Source organism: Clarias gariepinus, chromosome 6 (genome assembly GCF_024256425.1).
Source record: "Clarias gariepinus isolate MV-2021 ecotype Netherlands chromosome 6, CGAR_prim_01v2, whole genome shotgun sequence".
NCBI lineage: Eukaryota > Metazoa > Chordata > Actinopteri > Siluriformes > Clariidae > Clarias > Clarias gariepinus.
Window position 1 is genome coordinate 34778056 of NC_071105.1, and position 9428 is coordinate 34787483.

Consider the following 9428-nt stretch of genomic DNA (forward strand, 5'->3'; position numbering starts at 1 on the left):
TCTTGCATGACAATAAAACAAATTAACAAAATGGCATTGCCATGGCTCAGTGCAGCTGGTGGCTTTTATATACTTCCCAAAATGTATCTATTTTTTACATATAATTTTCATGTCTTCTGTATTTTGGGAATTGGTGGCTGGTTTTATTAAGCTGGTTTTGACTCAGTACAAAATATTGCCTTGTTGGAATGCATGACAGGTACACCATTGGTTGTTGTTGGTGATGTTCCTGAAAAGGCACTGTACAAATTTGATATTTTTATTTTCGAACACATTGGTTCTGCAACTCCTAACTGACGTTTTGAATGCATGATTAGACATGTCATGTGATACAGTGCAAATATTTAGCAATTCAGTTTGAAAATGCCTTTTTTTCTCCCAAAATTACAGCACCATCACACTGCTCTCTGAGAGGCCATTCCTTTAGTGTCAGTCTAGCAGAAAAGAATATGACAGTCAGAATGACTTCTCAGTGTGATCAAACATAGGCTAATTCGCCACATCTCAGCTTGTGTGATGCTAATCCATGCTTCACTTCATGGAAGTATCTGTTTGACATGTCAGTTTTACGCTTCAATTTAGTAGCAGCCGGGCACCAGATCATTCCAAAATGTAAAACTCTTTAAGAATAATGACGCCATCAACAACATGAATGGGACCTTTCATGACTTTTAATCTGTAATTAAATGATTTATCTCTCACTGTAGGGCAGAAGAGCAGTACTTTTCTAATACATGATAGCTTAACACATTGTATAATACACTTTTTAAAGTATATTCTGTGCTTAGTTGCTTGAAAAGCCATTAATTTAAATGCCTGTGTGTGTTTGATTTTATATACGGTGTAAATGTCAAATCACTTTTAGAACCAACAAATTCCTTGCGCCATTCTAGTTTAATCCTGGTCCAGTAAAAATATAGAACCTTTAAGGGTCACCACAGAAGGTCAACTCAGCGAACTCATAATGTTTTAGCTTTTGATATTTTTTAAAGAAACATATTATTGAAATTCATACTTCACATATATTTAGGCTATATCACAAGTTAGCTAGCGCTAACTCACATGAGCAGACCTTACAGCAAGATGTTGTCTTCTTCATTACTAATTTTTAAAATGCTTTTAGTAATGCTATTGTGCATGTGGCCAAGAAATGCTATTAAATTATTATTATTATTGTTGTTGTTGTTGTTGTTGTTCGCTTTACTTTTCAACTACAAAAATGCATAGTTTTGTGGCTAAAATATGCTAGCTTATTGGGATTTCTGACAGGATTCCTAAATTGCATTAAAAAATGCAATTGATTCTAAAAAAAAAAAAAAAAACTAAGCATTTGATAGCATACGCTAGCTTGACAATATTTTAACGTTTTTATACCATTTTATACTAGTTTACGATCTTTTCTGTTAACTGTAGATATGTGAATAGTATAATAGTATATGCTAGCTTGACAGGACTTCTGAAAGGATTTTAACGTTGCATTTATAGGAATATATATATATATATATATATATATATATATATATATATATACTGACTAGCTAACATACTCTACACCAGTGGTTCTCAACTGGTTTGGCCATGGGACCCACATTTTTACAGGGTCATCAAGCCGCGACCCAAATTTTTAGGAACTATAATATAGTTTTAGGAATTATAATTAATTTGTATTTATTTTTTAACATACACAAGTAGTGACAGATAAATCATAAGAAAATCACCAAGACTTACAAATAAACAATATTTTATTGCTGTCATTTAACCAAATGTATCAAATTATAGAAATATTACAAAGTAAAAACGACAAATACTATAAACAGTGGTTAGGGTAAGGAAAGGTTCAGTTACCATGAACTAAACTGAACTGTTAATAAAACATTAACACTGATCCTGTTGAACAGAACAAACCAGCAAATTACAGTAAAATGATTAAAATAATCATAACCATTTTTACATCTAATACAACAGCAATTACAAACATCTTGTGAGAGCACCTCACTAAATATGACACTGAGGTTTTAAGCCTTTTTTGTCGTCAATATATGTAAATCCATACTTTACATATTCGGGGTCGTACTTGTGCTTCGACATATTTGTTGCTACATTTAAATAAAATTTCACGTGTCAAACGGTACGGTTGTCGCGTGCGCATTTCAAAATAAAAGTCCGGTATAAGCAAAATAAGTTTTTCAAAGGATTTCTGAGAGGATTTTAAAATCACAATCATTCACTTTAAATAATGCTAGCTAGCTAGCTGACAACGATAAGCTGACTGGATATCTGAGAAAAACCATGTCAGTTTGACCTTAATTTGGGTCATGATGGACTGTTGTTTTGAAGTGGAGAATGGATGTACAGCACTTCAGTTACAAAAAAAATGGCCATAGTCACAGATAGCATAACAATATGTTATAGCATAAATAGATAGCTGGGTGATTCTCACAAAACCAGTAAAACACCATGGTACTAATAATTTTAAATATTAAATGTGTAATTTAGTAATATAAAAAAGCATCAGAATAAAGACAATACTGTTCTCTACTTTGCACAATGTGTAATTTCAACATGAGAATGAATTATTTGTCTATTTTTACTGCTAAAATTCATTACTGTAATGAGTCTGGCTGTGCTTGAATGTGTGTTTTGCTTGATATTTTGCTTTATGATTTGTTTCATTGTAGACAATCAGCAAGTGAAAAAAAATAAGCTTTAGCAAAGACCAGAAACCCCTCTTAATCTGGCCTCTCTATCTTTGTCCCACAACGGTCCAACATGGACCTCCCTCCAGCTCTGACTCCTGTCTCTTCCTTAGTGACTTCTTCTTCTTCTTCTTCTTTGTCTTTCGGCTGTTCCCTTTCAGGGGTCGCCACAGCGAATCATCTGCCTCCATCTAACCCTATCCTCTGCATCCTCTTCTCTCACACCAACTAACTTCATGTTCTCTCTCACTGCATCCATAAATCTCCTCTTAGGTCTATCTCTAGACCTCCTGCCTGGCAGTTCCAACCTCAGCATCCTTCTACCGATATATTCACCATCTCTCCTCTGAACATGCCCAAACCACCTCAATCTGGCCTCTCTGACTTTATCTCCAAAACATCTAACGTGGGTTGTCCCTCTGATAAACTCATTCTTAATCCTATCCATCCTTGTCCCTCCCTCTCTTCCTTAGTGATACGGTCTCTAAACCATACAGCATGGCTGGTCTCACCACTGTCTTGTACATCATGATACACAGCATGATTCTCGCTGATATTTTTCTACCACACAGAACTCCCAACACTTTTATCCACCTATTCCCACCCACCTGCCTGCACTTGTTTCTTTACCTCTTTCCCACACTCTCCATTACTCTGGACTGTTGACCCCAAGTACTTAAACTCCTGTACCTTCTTCACCTCTTCACCCATGTATTCTTACTGTTCCACGTTCCTCCTTTTCATTGTAGAAATGTTGTGTATCATGGTTGTTAAGATTTAATATACATGTGTCAAATCCTGACAAATCAGAATGTGGTATTTTGTCAGTTGGGGCCAGGGGAAGCTCAGTGGTTAAGGCATTGTACTATGGTTCGGAAGATCCCAGGTTCAAACCCCACAGCCACCGAGTTGCCGCTGTTGGGCCCTTGAGCAAGGCCCTTAACCCTCAACTGCTCAGATGTATAAGGAGATAAAAATGTAAGTCGCTCTGGATAAGAGCGTCAGCCAAATGCCTAAATGTCAGTTGTTTTTAATGCCATGGTAAAATGGTTTGTTTTTTTAGTTACATGTTGGAATGTTGCCGTGTTTATTCCTGTTTTAATGTTTTTTTTTTTTTTTGGCTTTTGCATTTTTGAAGAATTACACAATAAAACTGTTTTGAATTTGAATGCATAATTGTGCAAATATTATCTGTTTTTTTTTTCAGCATTATCTCAGACTAGTATACTAGTCTCAAGATAAATCCCATACTAGTATACTTATTATCATTACCAAAATAATTAACATATACAGTGTAAATTATTACGGCAACAGATGTGCATTACTGTAGATGTTAATTTAATTGATAAAAAAATAGTACTTTGATTTTAAATAGATGTGCAGCATCTATGTGTTACATTATTTTGAAAAAAATGTCAGGTTTCATCGAAATACAGTAGTAAAGAAAAATGGTTGTAAATTGTGATAGGAATTGTGGTAATGAGAGAAATCAATAAAAAATAAAAAAAAATCTGTTAAATTAGTTTATTTTAGAACTTCAGGAAACTGTGCATGACTAATAATAATCTACTTTTAAAAATGTAAAAATATATTTGCTTCTCTAACAGTGTTGATGTTTTCAGAGTTTTACGGTAATTAGATTTTTTAGGACCTATTTTGGATATTATGTTCAAAAAGGTTAAATAGTTAATTTTTTTTTTGTTTGTTTTATTAATGTTCCTAATGTCTGAAAAAAAAGTAAACTTAAGCATTTTTTTTATTTTTTATGATTGAAATTTTTTAAACCAACATTTTGAGAGAAGCACAAGAAATGACAAAATCTATGAACCACCATTCGATTTACACTTACTGCATTGCGCTGTGGAAGAGGTTTGCTAACCACTACACCACCATCAATCAATCTAGGAACCTCTGTAGTCCAACTAGGGACCATGGAGGCCAATGGAGATTTATGGCTATTGTATTTATTTGTACAACCGTGGTAGGACCTCGGGGCAACATTCACCCGCGCATTCAAACACTACAGGCAATTTGGAAACACAAGTTAGCCTAATCTGCATGTCTTTGGACTGTGGGAGGAAACTAGAGAAAATCCACCAGCACGAGGAGAACAAGCAAACTCCATGCACTCAATGACCTGAGGCAGTAATCGAACCCAGGACCTGGAGATGCAGGGCGACAGTGCTAATCACCAAGCCACCTTGCCGCCATACTACGCCACCGTGCTGCCATAATAATAACAATAATAATAATATGTTTTTATTATCATCATTAAAACAGGTAAATAACATTTAGAATTGCAGTGCTATAAAATACAGTGTTACTTAACCATCATCTGTTTAGTTCAGAACACAATGAGAAGGTTAAAATAAATGACATTTCCTGTTCCACACGTTTTTTCCTTTTTGTTGTGAAAAAAAAAAAGCAATTATGTCTTGAAAGATATTCTTAGCACAATACCATTTTACAAGTATTTAAAGTTTTTTTTTTTAACTTGATGAACGCTTCTCCATGTGGACTCGTATCTCATCCACACTCCATCTTAGAGGTTAATGAGGCAATTAAGGGACTGTTATGTTCGGCCAATTATTTCGCATAATCTTGTAGATTATCCTAAAATTACATGAAATAATTGAGCTGATTCATAATGCATTGACAAAGGAGGGCCTGTTATCCCTCGCTTCACACGTCGACCTAAGTGCAACTGCTCGTTCCGTGTGGTCTGACCTGTTAGCGTCCTCATATCTGATTCTCTGGACCTCACCAATGAAGCAGACGAAGGCCATTAATTATGGTTTTGTATTCAGGGGTAAAATACATCTGAAAATAGATTACTTTGAGAAAACGGTCAATCTCCGAGCCTGCTGTTTGTAAGGAAAGAAGACGGCTGCTGAGGTTCTGGCTGGCCCCTTCATTTTACACTTACTTAACATCAGTAAGGCATTGTGAATGGGCGTGATTAATAGTGAAACATAGTAACAGCCAAACATATGCACAATGTTCAGATTTTTACCTCTTTTTAAATAGATTCATTTACCATAGGAATAATGTGTTCATTAAAGCCTCTTAGCTGACAGGTGTGAAACCTGATATGGTCTGTTGTAGCCGGTCTGGTGTTGTGTATTATGAAATGCTTTTCTGCTCAGAGCTATTGTGTGTGAAAATTCCAAGAGTTTATATGGGTTTTAAAATTTTATCTCAAACCAGCCTACCTTAAATCACATGTTTTTCCCACAAATTCTAATCCTGAATATTTGTATTATAAAAGGTGGCATCTTGAAGATAGATACTGTAGTTATTCTCTTCCACAAAACACACTGTGGTTCAGTTTTCTTTAATTAATTTATTATTATTAATAATAATAATAATAATAATAATAATAATAATAATAATTATTATTATTATTATTATTATTATTATCACATATTTTTCTTGATATAACTGTTTATTTCATATTGCACAAGTTCTTATTCTATACTTTTTAGCTACAGAAGTATAAAGCTATAGGATAACTAAATTTGGATGAGTCAAAAATGATCCACACTCTGGCTGTGAATCTTATGTTAATTAACTTTTAGAAAAGACAAATGCATCATTTACCAACACAATCTCCTTGATTTCCATGACACGTTGTCCAGCTGTCAACAAGTTTTTGTATTTCTTAAAAATGTTTTGGGTTGATAATCATCAGAAGTGAATCTTCATCCTGGTAGGGCTGCTTTTACTCGATCAAACAGGTAAAAGTCCAATGGAGCGAGATCAGGACTATAGGAAAGATGCATTAACACCTTAAAATGTAGTTTTTGCAGCGTTTAATCTTAAGATGTGCATCATTATGCAAGATCACCCTTAAACACCCTTAAATAGCAGTCCTGTGCATTTAATACAAAGTTTAAGCTTTAGCTCTTCAAGCATCTCACTGTAACAATTAATGTTGATTTTTCAATTTTTTTCCTGATTATGTTAAAATATTGGCTCTTTAGAATCCCAGAAAACTGTAATTATTGATGAATTTTCCATCTGATAATTGACTTTTAAACTTTTTCTCGTTTGACGATTGAGGATGTTTCCGTTCCATACTCTGCCGTTTACTCTCAGGCTCGTAGTTATGAATCCGTGTCTCGTTACCAGTAATGATTCTCTTTAAGCAACTTCCACCTTCCTTATATGCTGGCACTGCAGTTACAAATGGCCTGATGTACTGTAACACATTCACACCTGCACGGCACTGACTGTAGCCTTGAATGGAAAGCAGTGATAAACTAATGCAAGTATTAATAATGTGCGTTCGAAAAATCCCTCTGCAGTGGCACAGAGTAGGTTATGGGAAAATAATCATTTAATGAAACTCATTATTAATCTCACCCACTCATTTATTTATTTATTTATTGTTAAATTTGCAGTTAAATCTCGCACAGTGTCACGATGTGGTATTCTTGTCTCCAGGAAAGCATACATTTTTACAACAAAAAAAATTAAATAAAAAATACACGGCCGATGTTAAGCAAAGAACTCCTCGCATACGTACGACAGGCTGGTGGCACCGAACAAGAGTGAGTCAATGCACTTCTAAGACTCTACGTGGCCTCTGCGGAGAGACAGACTGGATAACCAGAGTGTTGATAATTTGTGAATCCCCCTGATTAAGTTTCTTACTCATGTGGTTCTCATTTCCTCATGCCTGACTGTGATTCTCTGAAAATGTCACCGCCCTTTTTTACCACAGCAATCTCTATTGCTTCACTTACAGATGCTGCTCCAGATGCTTTGTAGTATTTGTCAAACACAATGCTTACAGTATATGTTCTTTTATCATATTCGAAGAAGAACTTTCTGGTCTGATTTATAATTTGATGTAGATGATCTATTAAAAAAAGGCTTTAAGAAAGAATAATTGAGACATCTGATCATTTTGTGCATTTTTTTTTCTTATAATTTTTTAAGAGGAACATGCCAGGACTCTGTTGTACAAAGATTAAGATGCAATAAGTTTTTCCTTGAATTTTCAGCACTGTCTTGCATGTTATTGAATGAAGGGGCTTAATACGGGGTTATTTTTAGACCGGACTACACTTGGAGGAAGTGGAAAACGATGTACGTTTAATTTCGGTCCACAGTACATCCTTTTAGATTCAATCCTCCGCAAATATTTGTTGAATTGAATGGAAGGGTAAGCATGAAGGAAGGCGTACGTGACATAAGCATCCTAAAAGGCCATTTTCACTAATGGCCATCCTAAGTGTCATTATATATCTGCCATGCCTGCAGAGCTTTAAAATGTCACCGTCTATTTGCATACAAATGACACGCGGAGCTGATGCCGACATTTCATTATTTATTCGCTCGTTCAGTTCATTTCAGTCAGTCAGGATCAACTCCTCTGGCTGATGATGAACAATGGGCAACGGCATTACTGCACTCTTTCTGCTCTCTCTCTCCCTCTCTGTCTCTCTCACACACACGCTGAGACGCACAAATGAAAGCAGTACATCCTTCCCAATTCGCTCATTGCTTATTGCGCACGAATAATTGCAATTGAGAATTGTTTTTCCTCTCGGTTCCTTTTGGAGAGCGACTTCACTGACGCTGCCAAGGGAGGCTGAATCATTTAGAGTTGCCATGGAGACGCCGTTACCGGGGCTCCTGCATCCATTGCTTGTAGTTTTGGTCTCCGCAGGACCAAATGGCACTGCCTGACAGTGCACGCTTTCATGTCGTATAAACGAATACGCGTATGTTTATTAGTACTGAGGCTCAGATGATGTCTGATATTTAATCTGATGGACAATAATGATTTATTCATGTCTTTTTTTTTGTCCTTTTCCGTGTATTTTTGTCTTAAATATGTCTTTCTCTGAGTTATTCCAGACTTTGTTAAAAGTTGACACTATCCCCAGACTCCGGAGAACACCTGTCTGGATTTCTCTATGGAAGCAGAAAGCTACAACAATAAATATCAAATCCTCAGGTAGAAATTCAAATTCTTTTCTGCATGTAAAATGCATACCACTTTGACATTATATATGGCACACATTAGTTTAGAACCTTAAATCTAAAACACTATGATTATGTTTATACTGACAAGTAAATGATTGCTTTCTGTTTCTGGTGATGAATTGTTGCTTGTTGTCAAATTTCCATTATTATTGAGTGCTTGTGTGCCACACTGACATCACCAAGAGAACATTTCTAATGACTTTGTTTGACTTAACGTGTAAGTGGAAAGTTGTATAAGATTTTTACTGAATTAATACAAGATAATCACAACAAAAACTATTTGCCTACTACTGACCCTTTAAGAGTCAGGTTTCTACATTGAGGAGATCACTCCATGTAGATGAGAGGCTGTTTTATAGATGAAGCCTAAGCTTCTGCAGAACATGCAGAAGGTGCAAGGTGAGAGTGCTAACCTTAAAAGCTGAACATGCAAACCTTACTCTTAACCACAAGAGAATGGAAACAAAAGAAACGATAACCAAATGTTTATTATGTAGTGAGTGATTTAAAACTAATTCAAATAATAAATGTCAATACACTTTAAGACTGAGTATTGCTTAGTTAGTGGCCACTGTGATGCTTTGTTTATTATTAGTGACGAACCTACTGTACTTTTTTATTTTTTATTTTTTTTAAAGGAAACAATTATGGGTTCACCTGATGATCTGCTGCCATCTGGTGGCAGGTGTGTGTATATATGTGCGTATGTATGTAACTATCTATCAACTATTATTA